This window comes from Zonotrichia albicollis, chromosome 4, assembly GCF_047830755.1.
Source record: "Zonotrichia albicollis isolate bZonAlb1 chromosome 4, bZonAlb1.hap1, whole genome shotgun sequence".
Classification (NCBI taxonomy): domain Eukaryota; kingdom Metazoa; phylum Chordata; class Aves; order Passeriformes; family Passerellidae; genus Zonotrichia; species Zonotrichia albicollis.
In genome coordinates, this window is record NC_133822.1 from 42,706,855 (window position 1) to 42,725,174 (window position 18,320).

Consider the following 18,320-nt stretch of genomic DNA (forward strand, 5'->3'; position numbering starts at 1 on the left):
AGTTTTCAGTGTTTTTTAGTTTGTTTGTTGGTTATAACTTTCAAGTTACTTCTAGGTATTATTGTGTGCCTTTTTTATTTTTGGAAATCTAATAAGTATTGTGTATAATGTGAATTTTTAATTCATATGTTTTGTTAAGTGTCTTAACAAAAAAAGCTTAAATCCTTTCACTGAAAATTTCATGCTAAAATCAGCACACTGCTATAAGAATGTGCAGCTGTTTATATCCCTCAAAGCTTGAGAAGTTCAAGTGACAGAGACACTTTACTTAAGTTGGGGTGTTGCTATTTTTTGTATAGACATACCTACAGAGAGAGATGTTTTGAAGAATAAGGAGAGTTCTGGTTTTAATGCAGCTTCATCCTGAAAAATATCATAGTTTTCTTTTGCTCACAAATCTTGAACTTGAATATAATCTCTTGTTTCGGAGGGGAAATTTTTCTTTTATAGATAAACTTGAATTAGTACTGGTATAGGTAAAGGCTGTTTCTTTGAGACTCCCATAGTGTTTTTGTTTTGAATTTGTCTTCACATTGACTACTTCCCTTTTCTTTTCTGTACTTTAACCAAAAAAACACAAAACCCCAACACCATGATTGGCTTACTAATACATAGTGTTTCCCATATTACCTGGTGATCCTTCTCTGTACCAGAGAAACTCCAAATTTATGAATTATCTCTTACTTGTCTTTACAAGCTTTGAGACATTTTTAGTACAGGTTTCTCTTGTTATGCATAACAAAAATCTCACCTAGACTTTAAATACCAACCTAGAGCACTCTGTCACAGAGAATTGGATACATTGATTATAGTACTAAAACCTTCCATCAATTTTGTTGTATCACTTATCTATATTTTAGTTTCTGTTTATTTTAGATTTTTTTCATTGCTTCGATGGTGAATTTTCTTCTCAAAAAAGACTTATCTAAGTGCAATATAAAGAAATATTTTCTCTAAAATTATATTTACGGAAATAATTTTGTTATACATTTAGAAGAGCACTTTTATAGCTAAATTAAAGTTTTCCAGCATAAAGAGTTCCCAAGAGAAAAACTAAAACTACATGTATCCCATCACTGGGGATAGCAGTCTGAACTACAATATTTTAGTTCTTTTTTTGCTGAATTTTCTGATAGAAAATAAATGCATTTCTGCCTGAATTGCATGCCATCTTATGGAATGAATATTTTTTTGTGCATTGTGCCCCCACCTTTCAATATGCATAGTTTCCAAGCCCTGAAATTCAGAAATCATTTATTAAAGAGAAAATTATGGTATGCTTGCACGACATATTTAACTTAAATAATCTTGTTTTAGTGGGCAGGCAACTACTGATAGATGAGAAGTGCTTAAGGACAGCTTAATTCATAACTTTCCGTGACTACTTTGTGACTCCACAATCTAAATCCTTCCCTATAATACAGCAGAAGCATTTTTTGTCCACAAAACCCATCTCAAATGTCATTTCTATTTCTAAAAGCAAACTATAATTTGGCAATTTGCCAAGAAATAACCAGAAGGTTTTTGAAGGCCTCTTCCAACCCCAAACTATTAATATTCAGAATCTTTATTCTGTCATTCTAAACGGACTGTGTGCAAGTGTTTTTATATTACACCACTGAAATTCTTCATCACACAGATGAGAAACTGTTCTTCCCTATTCTAGTTTGAAAAAAGGCTCATTCAAATTTTGCCTTGCACTTTTGCATATGGAAATGGCAGTGCTCCACTGGGTCTATGAGACTATGTGTATGAATTCTCCCAGAACAGTCACCACATGTAAGAAATGCAAATTCTGTGGTTTCTGTCCCTAGAATATTAATTTCTCTCTGGAAAGTTTTTCTCCGCAAGAATTACACAATGTGTGGACCAACCCATAACAGGTAAGAGATGCTATCCTAAAAAAGTTTAACTATTTTGTACACAATAGGATGATTTTGTAAAGTGAACCACTGTGTAAAAAAGAAAAACAAAGAAAATATATTCTTAATTATTTACATGGATTTCTTTTTTCTCTACAGATTATTTTAAGTGAAGCAGCCATAGCCTGGATTTCATTGTGTGACCTTAAAACTTAGTGTCAGGCTCTTCAGATAGCTACTAGATCTGGCAAGATTAAAAAGGTAAGTGAAATATTTAATGTTAAATATATAATGTTAAAGCAAATCACTATGAGAAAACAGAAATCTCAGTATTTAGTAAGCATTTTTATTAATATTATGCATTAACATGAATGACACCCATACTGTAAAGGGGTCTTTTCAGTCTCTTTCAAAATTTATTGCTTTAAAATTTGTCATGGTAGTTTCTAAGTTATAAGTTAAAAATAAAACACCTACATGAAGGAAATAAGAAAGTATCATTAAAACAAAAATTCAGGTTTCAAATCAAGGTGTGAGATGAGGGCAAATGAAATAGGGTACAAAAACTGTAGTGTACATATTAGACAAATGTAATTATCTGTTATGTTTTTGTTTGTTTGGGGATTTTAGTGTTTTTCTTTTTTCTTCTTCTCGAGCAGAAAACAAAAAAAAGCTGGCCAAGTGTAACTGAAGTAATCAAGTGGAATGGAAAGAGTTAATTAAGCACACAGGAAACAAAGCTGACTTGTCAAGTCTTGGTCATTTACATGATGCTGAATGTCTTTGTGAAATAAGATTCAGTAAAAGCAGTGTCATCAAGAATACCTATTTTGCTATTTTACTAGACAGAGTACAAAAAGCATATTATTTAATCAGTCCTTTACAAAACATAATATGTAAAATGTTCACTTAAAACATTAATTTTAATCAAGGGGAATTAAATGAGTGCTATATAAATCAGCATTTCTTTTATCTCTAAGAGAGACATTTTTCATCCCTTACATATTTGTGGGTCAGATATTGCCTCAAGGAGAAAGGAGGTTATGAATAATTTACGAATCACCATTTTTGCTTCTGATGAGAGCACTAAGACATGCTTTCAGGGCCAGTTACGTGCAACATATTCCAGGGAATATTGCTTATTAAAAGAAGGCTTTTCTCTTGTATTTGGGAAGGACATGGATCTTTTAGAGAGTGTGCAGAAGAGGGCCACAAAAATAATGCAGGTCAGGAACATCTGACCTGTGAAGACAGGCTGAGAGAGTTGCAGTTGTTCAGTCTGTAGAAGAAAGGACTTAAGGGGCACCTTACCACAGTCTTTTAATATCTATAGAGGAACAGTTATAAGAAAGATGGAGAAAGGCTTTTAACCAGCTCTTGCACAGAAAGGACAAGAGGCAATGACTTTTCATTGAAAGAGTGTAGGTTTACATTGGACATACTGAAAAAATTTGTTATAATGAGGGTTGTGGGACACTGAAGCAAATTGCCCAGAGGAGTTGTAGATGCCCCATCCCTGGAAGTGTTCAAGGTCAAGATGGAGGACCTTCAAGCAATGTGATCTAGGGAAAGATGTCTCTGCTCATGGGAGGTAGTTTTACTAGAAGGTCTCGTAAGGTCCCTTCCAACAAAAACCACTCTATAATTCTATTGCGTGTCTGGAAAGAGAGTTTATACTTGGAATTTTAGGGAATATAACCAAACAAGTTCTTGTCTGAACCTCATAAGCAGGGTAAAAATCATCATAATGACATACTAAACCTAGAGTAACAAAAGGACTAATTGTACGTTAATATTATTGTCGATAAAACTGATAGTGGGGAAAAGTCTCTAGAGAAAAATATTATTCCTACTATATCAAACTCTTAGGAAATTCTAACAACAGATCTAATACGATGATGCTAGTTTTTCCATCCAGACTACTGTAAATTAATTATTGCACTATTCTTTTAAATCTTTTTTGAATTACATGTTAAAAACTCCTGTCAGAACTGAGCCCAGAAGCTAATAAGACTTTTATGTCATTACATTTATGGTCCAGAAAAACATTTATGGTCCAGAAAAATAAAACAAGTTAATATGTGGAAAATAATTTGCTAGATTAAGAAAAGGTAAGGATAACTTAGGAACCAAGTGTACATTTAGGATTAAAGGGTATCATCAATGATTCCACCTCTAGTGCCTGTGGCCACCAATACAGGCAATTTTTCAATGAGGGGATGGCTACAAGTTTTTACTCTGTATTACTTCTCAAAAAAAACTTCGTTTCTATTATTAGTAGCTCATTCTTCAGACAACATTGTTAGAAAATACATTCTTAATATTGATAAATTTTTTTCTTCAATACTTGAATTAAATGTCACTATTAGCAATATGCTTTTGTTTATTACACAGAATATTCCATTTTGTTTATTACTGCAAAATACTCAGTTTGTTTAGTTCATTGAATTTCACTGACATTTGACTTACTGTTTTTTATTAGTTAAAAATGTTATAATTCAATAGAGAAAACAATTTTCTTTAAATATTTCTCAGTATAAGACTATTTTAGCAATATCTTTTTGATGCTTATTTTTCAAGAACGTGTGATAAAATTGTTCAGATGATGTATTTTGCAGTTCAGTCCTTGTACCTGACAAAACTAATTGCAATTTATGCTTCCTCTGGTCACAAGAAGAAACACGACAAGTCTTTACTCTCTATACCTTCAAACCACACAGTGTTCCTAATGTCTGACTACACATGGTCTGCTTTATCTGTCTGATGGTACTGCATTGCACTGCATTTTGCAGAAAATAAAATGTTTCTAATTTAACCATGAATTCGCCTTTTTTTGTTGAACTCAGAAGTCAAATCCTTAACAAAGAGGATTTGACATACAAAACTACTTCTTGGCTTCTATTTTGATGAGCTTATATATAGTTGCTAATAAAATCATTGACACCTACATGCATGTAATACTGTATACCTAAGAGAGGAAGATAGAGAATGTAAAAATGTGCAAGATATTTTCCTTGATTGACTGTAAACTCTCTGATGTATTTCAGGAGGTGAAAATAGGGTTTCTTGATGTATTTCAGGATTAAATCTTTTATATCTGGTTAAAATGCAGATGAGTATCACAAACTATTGTAATTTGTAAGGGTTGATCTCCTAATGCAATCTTCTTCCATCTGCTTCAGGTGTAGAGTTTGCAGAGAATTTGCTACAACTACTGAATGCAATTTAGGTGCAGGTGCAATCCCCTACCTAAAACTCCCTATGCAAATGTAAACACCTTTATACTACTTTTGATGATATTTGCTATTAAAAAAAAAAATCTGCACCTTTATAATGAAATAATTGTTAGTGATGAGAAATTATGGAAGTGCTATGGAAAATTTGCATGTGAACACGTAGAAATTCTGAGATCGAGATCTATTCTCATATTTCAAATCTTGAAGTATTAGTAATGCTAATTTGGTTATTTTTAGTTCTTAGGTTGTTTACTTACTATTCAAGGAGACAAACAAGCCAAAAGTCAATTTAATTGTCTTAAATACTTTTATTTCTGTGTTTTGCAGATTAGATTTTTATTAACTGTTTACTAAGGTTTTTTATTAAAGAATTGCATTGCAAGAATTATTTAGGGAAGGGAAATTACCCCAAAATCTCTTATCTCTAAACATGGTTCTTTGGCTGTAAGAACTCAGAGTAAGTTTTAGACATTTTATCACATACAAAACAACTAATAAATGTGAACTTTACCACACCTACACTTATAAATTAGTAGAAGGACACAAATTTCTTGGAGTAATGGTCACTAGATACAAGAGACTAGGAAGTGAAGAATTGTGTTCTAAAAATGTGTCAGGGAGAAAGGGAAATGTTACCAAAAAATGCTTTTCTATTTAACAGATGTTGCATAAAGAGGTGTTGCATTATCAAATTAAAAAATATTTTAATTTTTTTAATTTTGTAGAAAGAATAACAAACCTGCCCTTTCCGTAAAATATTGTACACAGCTTCTACAAAACAAACAGTCTGCTTTGAAAGCTGGCAAGGAATGCAGGATCAGCAATGATTTGACATTGAGAAATTAGGCTGAGTTATTTAGTGGCAGGAAAATGCATTCAATGAGCAGAGAAAAATATGTATAATACTTTTCTTGCAAAGAACAGTAATACTCTGTAAAATAGTTGCCTGTCTACAGGAGCTCTCTTTATAACTTTTTTTTAAATTGAAAAAGTAATTGAATATTCAATTCACTCTCAGTTGATTTTTTGATATGCTGTGTGTCATCATATGGCAAAGTAATTTAAAAATGCTGTCTTTTAAAAATGCTATCTTTTAAAGTAAAAATGCTGTCTTATATAAGTAAAAATCTGCAAGATTATTTTTTCCTCTATGATACCTGGAGTTATATGGCCATGCTTATGTCCTGAGCAAGAACACTCCTTGCGAGAGGACTACAACCTTGAATGGTATATCTTGGTCTGCTGGAGTGAAGAGATAAGTAACATGGAACAAGTTGACAGTAGATAAAGACAGTAACAGAAGCATTCTTAAGGATGAGAGAAATTAATGACTAAGTGGTCATAAAATTTGGGGTTTAGAGTGTATTTCTTAGTGGGTACGTGTATTTTTATTACAGATAATAACAAAAAGCTAATATGTCTCCAAGAGGAGAGAACAGCATCTATGCGAAAGAAAAAACACACAAAGATCTAGAAAGTAGATTGTGATAATTCAAAAATGAAGGGACTAGCATAACTTTATTAATTTCTATGACTATGTAGAAAGAGCCTGACCTTCCTGACCTGTAACTATTACATATGAATGAAAATTGGCAGTGGTTGTACAATTAGATTAATTGCTGATACTGTGACGGAAGTTGCAAAGAAAGGATGAAATGTAATGGGCAAATTGCAACTGCATAATTTCTGATATATTAGAAAGGCTTTGACCTAAATCAGGCTAAGTTTACAAAACTCTGAATATGGTAGAAAAACTGCCAGCATAGTTGTCTAGTGGCAATTTTTTCAGCTTCCTAGTCTGAGCAAGAAATATTCTCTCTTCAGTTTGCATCTTCATAACTATCATAAATTTGGTGTCCAGTTCTGGCTTTTAATATCTTTTTCACTTTTCTTTTTATTATTCTGTGGCTCTTACTGTTGGCTTTGTGCTCTCAGATTCTATAAAACAAACTGGAACTCTTGAGAGCTTTCTGTTTCCAAAATGATTGTGTGGAACTGTAGAAATGAAGAAATGAAGAAGTTAAAGCTCCTCTTAGAAAAAAGACAACTTGAAATCATAAGGTGCTTTTTGCCTACTGAGGAGATGAGAGCTTTCCTGGTGGTGCATTGGAGGGTTTTCAAAATATACAAGAATAAAAGATTATTTTTTATTTCTTAAGAAAGAAACAAAATCTCTTAAAAAGGATAAATATTTTTGGAAGTTCTCTTGTTTTCTATTCTCTTTATCACAGACAGCCGTTATAGATTAAATATCTCTAAAAGCAATAACATACTAATTACTTTAAAATGCTTATTTTTCCTCTTTGATGTCATATACAATTTCCATTAATATCAAGCATAAAATCAAGCCATGCATGTGTATATATATATATATATGTATATATGTATATATATATATATATATATATATATACACACAGAGATAAGACCCCCCAAAATTACCTGATTGCATAGTGGTGGTATAACTGAGGAAATCTCAACATATCAGTCCCTTTTCCTTACTTCCTTTTCTATTCTCAGCTGAATATAACTTCTAGCTCTGTTGCACCATAATGTGCACATCTTATCCCTTCACAAATTAGTTCTACCTAGTAAGCCTAGATCATACCATAGGGGCAAAAAGAAATAAAAGTTTCCTGCCTAGTCAGATCTCAGAGGGGTCACTCTAATGACAGAATTAAGGAGGCAACACTATGGCAGAAGTGGAGAGGAAGAGGAATGGGAAAGATATGAGTATTACTATCTCTAATTTGATCTTTAAAAATTATTTTGTTTATATTATGCTTTCTCATTTCAATTTGCCAAAGTTCTTCCTCAGTTGTTCTAATTTCTGAAGTGTATTTATGCCTAGCTGTGAAAAGGACAAAAAGATTTTGTTAAAAGAAATAGATCATTAAGATCTGCATTTATTTTCAATAGTTGATAAAACAAACAACTATTCTCACTTAAGTAGTGAGTTTTAATTAATAAATGTTACACTACTTGTTAGAACTCCAGCAGAAAAGCAGCATTAGGCTTTTCAGAGTTTTTGTACTAATATATGCATAGGATTTTTCAGTCTACTTTCCTTGCTGGGAGAAATTTTTATTTTGAAATCATTGAACTTAATTTAGAAATGTCATTTTGTATTATAAACAATAAGGCTTAGTAAAGTGGCATGAAAATGGGGCTTCCAAGTGACCTGGCAGAAATTTAATTTTAATTAGAGTATGGAGTAAAACTTGCAAATCAGGAAGAAGTACAAGAGAAACCCAAGTAGAAGTACAAGGGAAACCCAACTAACCAAACAAAAACAAAGTAAAAAAGTGTGAAAACTTGAGCTCCAGAACCCTGAATACCTGTACACTGACCAAAGTGTAACGACTGGCTGAGCTTGGTACATTGGGAATAACAAATTGTCTTTAAGATAAAGGTGGCAATTTTCAGATGTGTTGTACTGGTTACTAACTAGTAACTGTTGGAGATCTGGCTAGGACCATCAAACTATAAAGGAGAATGTACATTTAATAACCAGTGAATCATTCTATTACATGAAAATTTTGTCTGCCAACTATTGTACCTCTCTGTTACAGTTTTAAAGAGAAGACCTACTTTGAGTGGGTTTTTTTGAAATAAGAACAATCTCACATTTTGAAACTTTTTAATCCACATATTAGCCTCTTTTTCTATTAATCTCAGTTACAAAGAAGGCTATGGGTTTTTTTTCCCTTATTGGCCTATAACATTTTTGAAAACTATTTTGTCTCCTCGCAAGCTCCAGTAGTGGAACCCAAACCATTCTATGGTTATCTAAATATCCCTGTGTTTAATTTTAATTATGTTATTTTCTACCTCCTTCTTACCAATGGGTTTTCTGTGAATGAGATTTGTAGAATTCGAGCCCTGGAGCCTATGGTGCACAGTCTTCATGTGGCTTCTTGGAGAAGCAAGGAAAATTATCTTGCTTGGCTGTTAGGCTAGTCATAAAGTCTTAAAACTAAATGGGTAAGTTCTGTTGTAAATTTAAAATGTGTTCCATCAATTTAGAATAAAAATAAGCGTGGCATTTACTAGTTCTCTATTGCTAATTACCAGTGAGGTACAGAAACTTTGGGATGGGAAAACGAAAGTATTTATTTCTTTTGATTTCTTTTTTTTTACTGTTATTTTTGCACTTCTAATTCAATCTTGTCCCACAGAAATTGAAAGATTAACCCAGTTAATGAAGTTATTAATTGGTAATTTATTTAAAAGTTGTTAACCAAGTTAATTATTTCTTCTGAAATAATCCGAGTCTGAATCTGATAATTCTTAGTCATAAAGCATACAAAAAGCATCAAGGTTTTTCCATGATAAATAGACTGAAATTGTAAATAAAAGCAAATATTTGATGAAGGAAGAAATTACTGTGTTTTCAGATATTGAGAGTGCAAAAAATTATGCATTTCTCAATTATATATGATAATTATTTTAAAATAATGCCTCTTTCACTAAAACTTTTTCTAATTTTCAAAGGAAAGGTTTTTATACCATTGTTTTAAGATGAAACAGTATTTATTGTTTCTGCTTCCATGTAGTTGTGTATATTACCAAAAGAATAATGCTGGTATTCAATATGCTAAATCTGATTTTCAAAAGGCATTATATGAGCCTTGTTTAAGTGAAAGCCCATTTTCAAGTAATCTTTAAGAGTGCATTATAAAGAGTTTGTCTTTCTGAAGTTGTAGGATAATATAAAAATATGGAATTATGATGACTAATCTTTTATCATTCAGAGTACTAAATAATGAACATTTTATGCTCCATTACCTTACAATTTAGAGCACTCTTTCTTTCTTTCTTTCTTCTCCCTTCTTCACTTGAAAGAAGACCATTTACTAAGGCTTCAACTGCAGCCAGATTTAACAGAGAACACAATTTAATATTTTAAAATACTAAATACAGTGCTCTAAATTGAGGAATAACATAAAAATTTCGCAAACTTTTAAACTTGTACTAGCTTAGAAACCAGCAAAAGCAAAATGGTTGGATTACACACCGAAAAGGAGAAGCTTATTTCAGATTCTTACACTTTCACAAATAAGGTCAGCTATAATTCAATGACTGTATATTCATATAAGATCTACAAATAATACAGTCTGTAGGAAAAAAAAGCTAAATTTATAAAGTTTCTGTAATCAAGTGATGATTATAATTTTTGTTAAAGGTCTATTATTTCTAGTAGGGACAGAAGACATATTTTTCAAACTTTTTTAATGTCATTAAAGGTAGGTTTAGTGCTTTAAACAATTTAAAGTCTTTAATATGTATTTGTTCTGCAATATGAATTAATTTTACATGCTTACTCATGACTGAGGGTGGTCTGCTAAATAATATAAGAAAACCTCTGATAGCTTCTATTTCTATTTTATGTTGAATGTTTAAAATTAATCCAGTTTAGATATTGCGTAACATGCTCCAGGTGTGGTTGAATTAAATTTTAGTTGGGGGTAAAGTTTATGCATTTGAGAGAGACACCTCAATCTGTTGATTTTCCAGAGGCAATCTGGTTGGCACTTTTTCTGTAATGGTGCCTTGTTTGCATGCAAATGCTGCAGGTGCCCCTCCTGATCTCTGGTTGATTTTTCATTCCCTTCCATTCACATCATTCCAGACCCTCTGCTCAGCAATCCTGTCTGTCTCTCTCACACAGCGCTGTTCTCAACTACCTTCCTCTCCCATTATCCCTGGGTTAAAATCCTCCTTAACTTAAAACATTAAACAGCTTCTAAAGACTTTCTCATGATATATTGAGTTGTATGAGAAGATGGAAAAGAGCCATCAAAACCAGGTGAGGGTCTGCAGGTTACTGAACTTTGTTAGTGAGACTATTGGTGAATTCTGCAGATATTAGTACAGGGGCTCCAGCTGTAAACTGAAAACATACTCATAAAGTCTTCCATTGCCTCCATGATTATAGATTTTAAAGCATCATCTGTTATCAAAGAAGCTTTTAAAACTTGATGTAAAAAAAATATGAAATTCAACTCAATCAATGCAAAAAAGGATGCAGCAGCTGCACAAATTCAGGAGCAATCTATAAAAACTTATCCATACACCAATATTTTCTTATCTCTATATTTTATATATATATTTCTTTGAAGCTTCTTTTCCCACCTTTCATTTCCCTAAAGACCTTATTTATTTCCAGATGTTATCAAGTAGTGCAGAATAGTCCATTCAGAACACAAGTATTTATATAGCACTTGAAAATATCTGAAATACTCTTTTAGCACTTAAGTACAAATTTTTCAAGCTTGACAGCAGGGAATAACAAGAAAAAAATACCCAATTTGTGCTCATTAAAACTGGCTAGTGTTTGAAGATCAGTCACAAATAATTCAGCAAAAGTCATCTAATTAAGGAAAAAGGTGATGTACAGACAAATGTATTTGTTCTATAGCACATCATCTCACTCTACTTAAAATCAGAGGCTTGAGAAATCTAAGGACTTTGATACAATTATCTAAAAGATAAGATTATTAATCTGAGCTTAATCTGCCAATTCAATTTTTATAAGGCTGTTTAAAAAATGCTTTATCAAATTGAAAAATTACTTCTAAGCCAAAAAACCCCAGTGTAATAGGTTTAAATTCAGCTTGAAGATTTACATCACCTGCAAAACAGAAAAAGAGAGAGTACTTTGACTTTTATATTAACAAGTACTAAAATTTCTCTTCCCAAATAATGAATTACCTTTTTTTTGCTTGATATTTAAATAAAAGACATACTTGTAAAATATTGTTGTCTTCTAGATTTTGGGTTAATCTACTATTCCTTTAAATTCTATTTGAATGCCAAAACAGAAATACCAAAAATTTGCACAGCATGAATAAAGCCTGTGAAGTTTTCAGGATTCTCTTTCCATTAAACAGTCTAAATAATAGCATCATTCACTTAGATAAACCCTTCTTAAAAGCCACTCTTCCCATATATGTATGCAATTTTCTCCAATTTAAATAAATGTCTATGAAAAGATATTATATATGTTTTTATATTCTGATAAGGCATTTGTTTAATAAGATATGTTATATCAAGAGGTTTATAATTGCTTTCCTATTCTTTTATTCCTAACTGTATAATGAACATCATAGGTTGCAGTTAATGGCAGAATGGGTAGTGTACAACATTTATAAATTAATTCACTCAAAACATCTCACATGCTTTAGTCACAATTTAGTGCATTTATTACCTTTTCAATTATCTGTTCTGGGGCTAAGGGTTACTTTATAATAAGCTTAACACAGGCACAAATAATACCAATCTATTTTTAAAAATGTAAATTTTTTATACAAAATAACTTTATAGTCTCTGTAAATGTTAGTACATGAAAGAAGGGGGAAATATTGTAAAAGTATAGAGTGTCAACATCACATATATTTGCCAGATTGGATGAAAGCCATTCAGCCCACACTGACAACTTGCTTAGATATAAGAATGTATTATTATAGTACTAAATAATGTTTAGAAAATTACCATATGTGTCAAAGATTTGCTCTATAGTTAAAGCTACAATGTGAAATCTTTACTTGATACATTCATATTCTATCTTTATTTCAGAGTATCTCGAAGCATAAATGCAATATCAACACAAATGCAAAAAATATTTCTGCAGGCTTAGTAAAAAGGAATAGTAGAGTTATCATTGACTTCAGAATTATTTTAAAAATAAAATTAAAATTGAAATACCAACTTCTATCCATGTGACAGTAAAAGAATGTAACAAAGACATTTTCATAATGGAACCATGGCAAATTTTCATTCATATATACATGATTAATTAGATATTTTTGGTGAAAATTTGTTCAAAGATGTAATATTTTACATTCTTTTATACCCGCCCATATTACAAAGATAATATGTGCTTTTAAATTTGGATATAATCCAGTTATCTAACTCATATAAATGGAATAATTAGAGCAACAAAAATATGATTCAAGATATATATTTTTATGGGCATCAAACCCCATTCTAGATTAATTGGAAGGCTACTTCTACAGTAGAATTTACAAATTAAATATTTAATGAAAAACTCCAAATGATACCAGAATTAGTCACAAAGTACTGATATTGTTCCTACTCACTTATCAAATGGCAGTAATTTTATGATTTGGGTGTGTTACAACTCCACCCATAGTGACACCACTGTGACTTACCTTTTCCAACTTAATGAGCCCTGGAAAGAGAAAATTTAATTGGTGGTGTCATTTCTTAAAATAGAGGTAGTCTGCCATCCAGTCGTTTTTCCTTCTTAAATCCTGCATTCAGCCATGCTCAAGGTCCCTCAGCTTTCAGGAATGGTTACTGAAGGACAATAAAAGCCCCCAGGCCTTTCCATCTGGAATCTGTGCATGGATTTGAAGTCTCTCCCCACTTAGAGAGTTTGTCAGACCACAAAGTCTAGAGTTATTTGCAAGATGAGGCACGACTTAAATGCACAAATATTTGGACTAGTTGATATACATGGGGAATTTTATAATTTCTTAACTTCATATATGGCATGGTAGAGCATGGTAAGTTGTGAACACATTTGAAAGCAGAAAACAGAAAGTACAAGTATGCCACTAGATATTGGGGTTTAATTTCATTTAATTGTTATTCTCCAAAAGCAACAAAACTGAAAAAGAATTTATGTTAAGGTATCATGGACTTTGCACAGTAGATGGACTGTCTCAAAAAGGTTAAGCATGGCACAAGTTTGGAACAATGCTTTAGTCCTATTACTGCTCTTTTTTCTGCCAAATAATCTCTCTCACTCACACATAGCTAATAGAATTACTGAAAATACATAATTTTTTAAGTGAAATCTCTGGTAGAAACCTATGAGTTTCTCTAAGCATTGCAGAAGGGCAGGAACTCCTTAATTTCCTCTTCAGTCAAGAGAGATTGTGCAATTTCTCATGAACTAGAAATTTTACCTTTGTTTTTTTTCTTTTTCTCCTTTCTTTTAACATACCATTGAGACTGAAAATGCCTAAAGAATCCAAAACACCCATTAGTGTGTATTTTGTCCTTTCATGTAACAGGGAAGGAATCTCCACACAAAAACAGCCCTATAAAATGCTTCTGATTGTGAAACAAAATACTTTGAAAAATTAATGTACAAAATAGTTCACTAGAAGAAATTAATAACTAGAAGATAAAGGCAAAAACATGATAGAAAAATAATAAGACGCATCTGGTTATATACAGACTTGTAATTAATAAAAGCATTTTACTAGTGAAAAGCCTTTTGTGAATGAAATAAATGAAAAATTTATTATCCAGTAATCAAAAAAAGTATAATTTCTTTTTAAGCTACAAGTGTGTTTAGTGAAATGTCAAAAAACCCCAAAAGACCAAAAAAGCACCTGCTCTTTGCAAGAAATTGTCTCCTGTATGAGTTTTTGCTAGGACAAAATTTGTGGCTTCGGAAGTAAATTAATATGTATATGAAGAATTGCCCAGATAGCAATTTAACAGTATGCATTGTTTTCTGTGCTGATTGCACTGCAATCTGCAAGCTCTGGATCTTACTAAGAAAGATGTTAGGTAGATCAAGTACAGTAGAAAGAAAAGCAAAATGAATACAATTTACTTTCAGAGACTGGTTTTCAGGGAAATCCAGATGACACTCAAAATTACCTAAAGAGACACTTCCACATATCCTTTCAACCTTGTACTTGCATTTTAACATCATGCATTTAGGAAGCATTGAAGTGAAGAACTAAGGGATATCTAAGATCTTTCTTATAGATTCTCAGTGTATTTAATTGTAATTTTCTGTGTATTTTATTCTCATGATGTCTAGTATGTTTGTCTTCACATAATTATCTGAATTCCTGAAGAAATTATAAGTCTAAATGATAGTTTGCTCTTAGAAGATCCTTGATTTTCATACCTGCATTAGTAGGAAAATTCTCACATTGGGCTAGCATCTCCTCCTTGAAATAAAAGAAACATTAAAATTGACACTGATTTCACTCAGCTGAGACAAAAAATGTAAATTAGTTCAGCCTCCACCTGACAGAATTTCTGGAAGCACGTACAATTGTAAATTTATCCTCAAGACTATACATTGGAAAGAAAAGGTAATTATTATATTTTGAGTGTAAGCTTGCAAAAATTAAATTAAATTAATACCCTCATGCATTCAAAGAAACACTTCAATAAAATGACAATGAAAAGGAATCATGGACCTTCTTAGAAAATTCATCCAGGGAGATTAGATCTAAACTGATTGAACCCTGTAAAGTAAAATGCATATTTTCACCCAGATTTTGTGGATATGTATTGTATGTAGACCCTTATCTGTACAAATATAGAGTGTTTGCTTGTAGAAAATGCAAATTTAGAGATAAAAAGCATTACTATACACTAATGTCTTATGTAAAATGTACATCAAATGTCCAGAGAGTCAAATGTTAAATCACTTCCCCAGTAGAAATTGAAAGTAGAAAAGGTCTGTGTGATTAGGAGGAGTTTCTGCTTACCTTTCAAATGGCTCTTCTTGGTTTATGCTTCAAGAAAAAAAAGAACAAGTCAAAATCCTGGTGAGCTGGGATCAGAGAAGGATAGTGGACTCCTATTTAAAGAAAAATTCCATGTCTTTACTATTCTATATAATCAGAAAACACAAGTCTTCTAAGACTTATCACAAGTCAGCATCAAGATCAGCATCATTTTCCCCTTCCAGAGACAGTGTTAAAAACTGGGAACTTATTTTTGAAACACCATTCAGGCATCCTAGGTTTATCATAGTTTTTCAGAGTTTATAATAATGAGTGAGGACGTGCGACAATCACAGTAAAACTTTTTCTATTTTTTTCAAAGTGATAAATGTTGTGACATGTGGCCCAAAAGGTAAACCATGCCTCTTATTTCTGCCAAGCAGATTGAATTTCTGTTGCAATCCCCAGCAGATCATCCTTGCCAAAATGAGTCAACCCCTCTAGGTTATTTCTGATATATGAAAACAATTGACTGGCTGCTTTTTTTTGAGCCCCAAACATGGAATTCCTCACAATAGCCCAAGATGACTAGTTATCTCACAGACATAATAAAAACTTGAGAGATAGAGTGTCTAAATCAGTCCCCACTGAGGATAAAACTTTCCAGTTTGTAGTCCTTTCTCAGCTGACGTACTTGTATTGGGAGAATACATTTGTCATTTAACCAGGTGTTAAAACAGTTGTTTGAGAAAGAAAATACTCCCAATAAATCTGCTCATAGACTGTGAAGAAAAATATTACTTTTTGGCAGAAAAAAAAATGGTTAAAATAGTCTTGTACATAAGCATGGTGGCTACTAAGTACTTTTCTGCATTTACTGTGGAAAGAGGGTAGAAAGGCTAGTCATTACTCCATGCACCAAAAAAGAAAAATAAAAGAAAAGGATGACATAGCTTTTCTTCCATACTTATTTTTACTGTGCATCTCCCTCAGCCTCCTCTTATCAATAAAATTTACTGAATTTAGAGTCAGAGCAAAAATATTTCTCCTCTTCAAATTTAAGCACTTTTATTTCCACTGTTTCCATCCCCCCCACCTTGGCACAGCATAGTATATAACTTTCCCAGTAGATTATGCACACACTCACCCCCCTTTTGAAACATGGTATATTTTTTTCACAGTAGATTCTGCAGGCACTCAGATTTTATGCTTGTGGCTATGTAGTACAGAACATGATGAGATGTCTTTTTTTTGCTTTTGTTCTATTTAAGCCATTATTCTTAAATGCAAACTAGCTTAATACATTAAGAGAGATTTAAGCACAACAGTACAACTCCCTGGTTAAAAATGGTTTAATATTATTTACAATTTTAGTGTGCTAGGAATTTAATTTTGTATGTATCAGTCTCTGTAAGAGATGCGTCAGAAAGATTAGTCTCTTAATAAAAACAATGAGATTAAATATTGACTTTATTAATCATTTGGATAATTAAATGTGTATTAACAGATATTTCATTGAGTGAATACATTATGATATTCTCCACTTAGTGCCTTTCCTTCTTCTAGTCCAGATACACTAAATGAATAATATTTACAGAAAATAACAGCTACCTAATAATGGCTTCCATTTAGGCAGACAGAGGTCATGTATTTCACAATTGCACTTAGTTGACCCATATCTTACTATATAGTGGCATCTCAGTCACCACAAGATACTAATAGAAAGCAGTGCTAAAATAGCAATAAATATCCTACATTTGAGGAAGAAGATGACCCATAAATCCTAGTGTCACCAAATTTGTCAGAAGCCAGTAATACTTTCCACAAGAGAGGCTAACATTAACTTGGACTGCATCATATTTTTGGGAGTCCTGCAAGCAGGTTGAGGGAGGGGATCCATCCACTGTACTAAGCACTGGATCTGAAGAGATATCTGGAGTACTGTGTCCAGTAATGAATTCCCCAGTACAAAAGAGACTGACAAAGTGAAGCAAGAAAGTCACAAAGATGATTAAGGGACTGGAGCATCTCTCCTATGAGATGAGGCTTAAGAAGCTGGAATGATTTGATCTGGAGAAGAGAAGGCTCAAGAGAGAACTTAGCCTGAAGTGTCTGAATCCCAGAATCACAGAATAAGCTGATGGGACACACAACGACCGTTAAGTCTCGCTCCCAGCTCTGCATAGTACCATCCCCAAGAGTCACACCATGTACCAGGGAGCATTGTCCAAACATTTTTTGAACTCTGTGAATAATGGGACCACTTCCCTGGGGAGCCTATTCCAATCAACCCTGAGTGAAGAATCTTTCCTAATATCCAACACAAACCTCCCCGGACAAAACTTCAGGCCATTCCTTCCAGTCTGGTCACCAGAGAAAAGAGATCAGTGCCTTCTCCTTCTCTTCCACTCTTGAGAAAGTTGCAGACTGCAATGAGGTCTCCCCTCAGTCTCGTTTTCTCCAGGCTGAACAGACCAAGTGACCTCAGACACTTCTCATGCATCTTCCCCTCTAAGCCCTTCACCATATTTATGCCCTCCATTGCATGGTCTAAAATACTTTTATATTTTTCTCATATTGTGGTGCCCAAAACTTCCCCCAGCACTCGAGGTGAGGCTGCCCCAGTGTAGAGCAGAGTGGGACAATCCCTTCCCTTGCCTGACTGGCAATGCTGTGCCTGATGTCCCTCAGGACCTGGGTGGCCCTCCTGGATGGGACGGTTCTGCTGATTCATATTCAAATTTCCACTGAATATTTAAAAGAATTCAAAGATG

At 32.9% G+C, this 18,320-nt stretch overlaps 1 protein-coding gene across 1 annotated transcript in view; it reads left to right on the forward strand.

Annotated features, from left to right (window-relative positions):
* The window catches only part of MGAT4C (MGAT4 family member C), a 323,143-nt gene that overhangs the window by 78,483 nt on the left and 226,340 nt on the right, over positions 1–18,320 (forward strand). Inside the window, 1 exon segment of the mRNA XM_074539650.1 lies at positions 2,022–2,123. The gene's annotated coding sequence lies outside the window, so the exon portion shown is untranslated.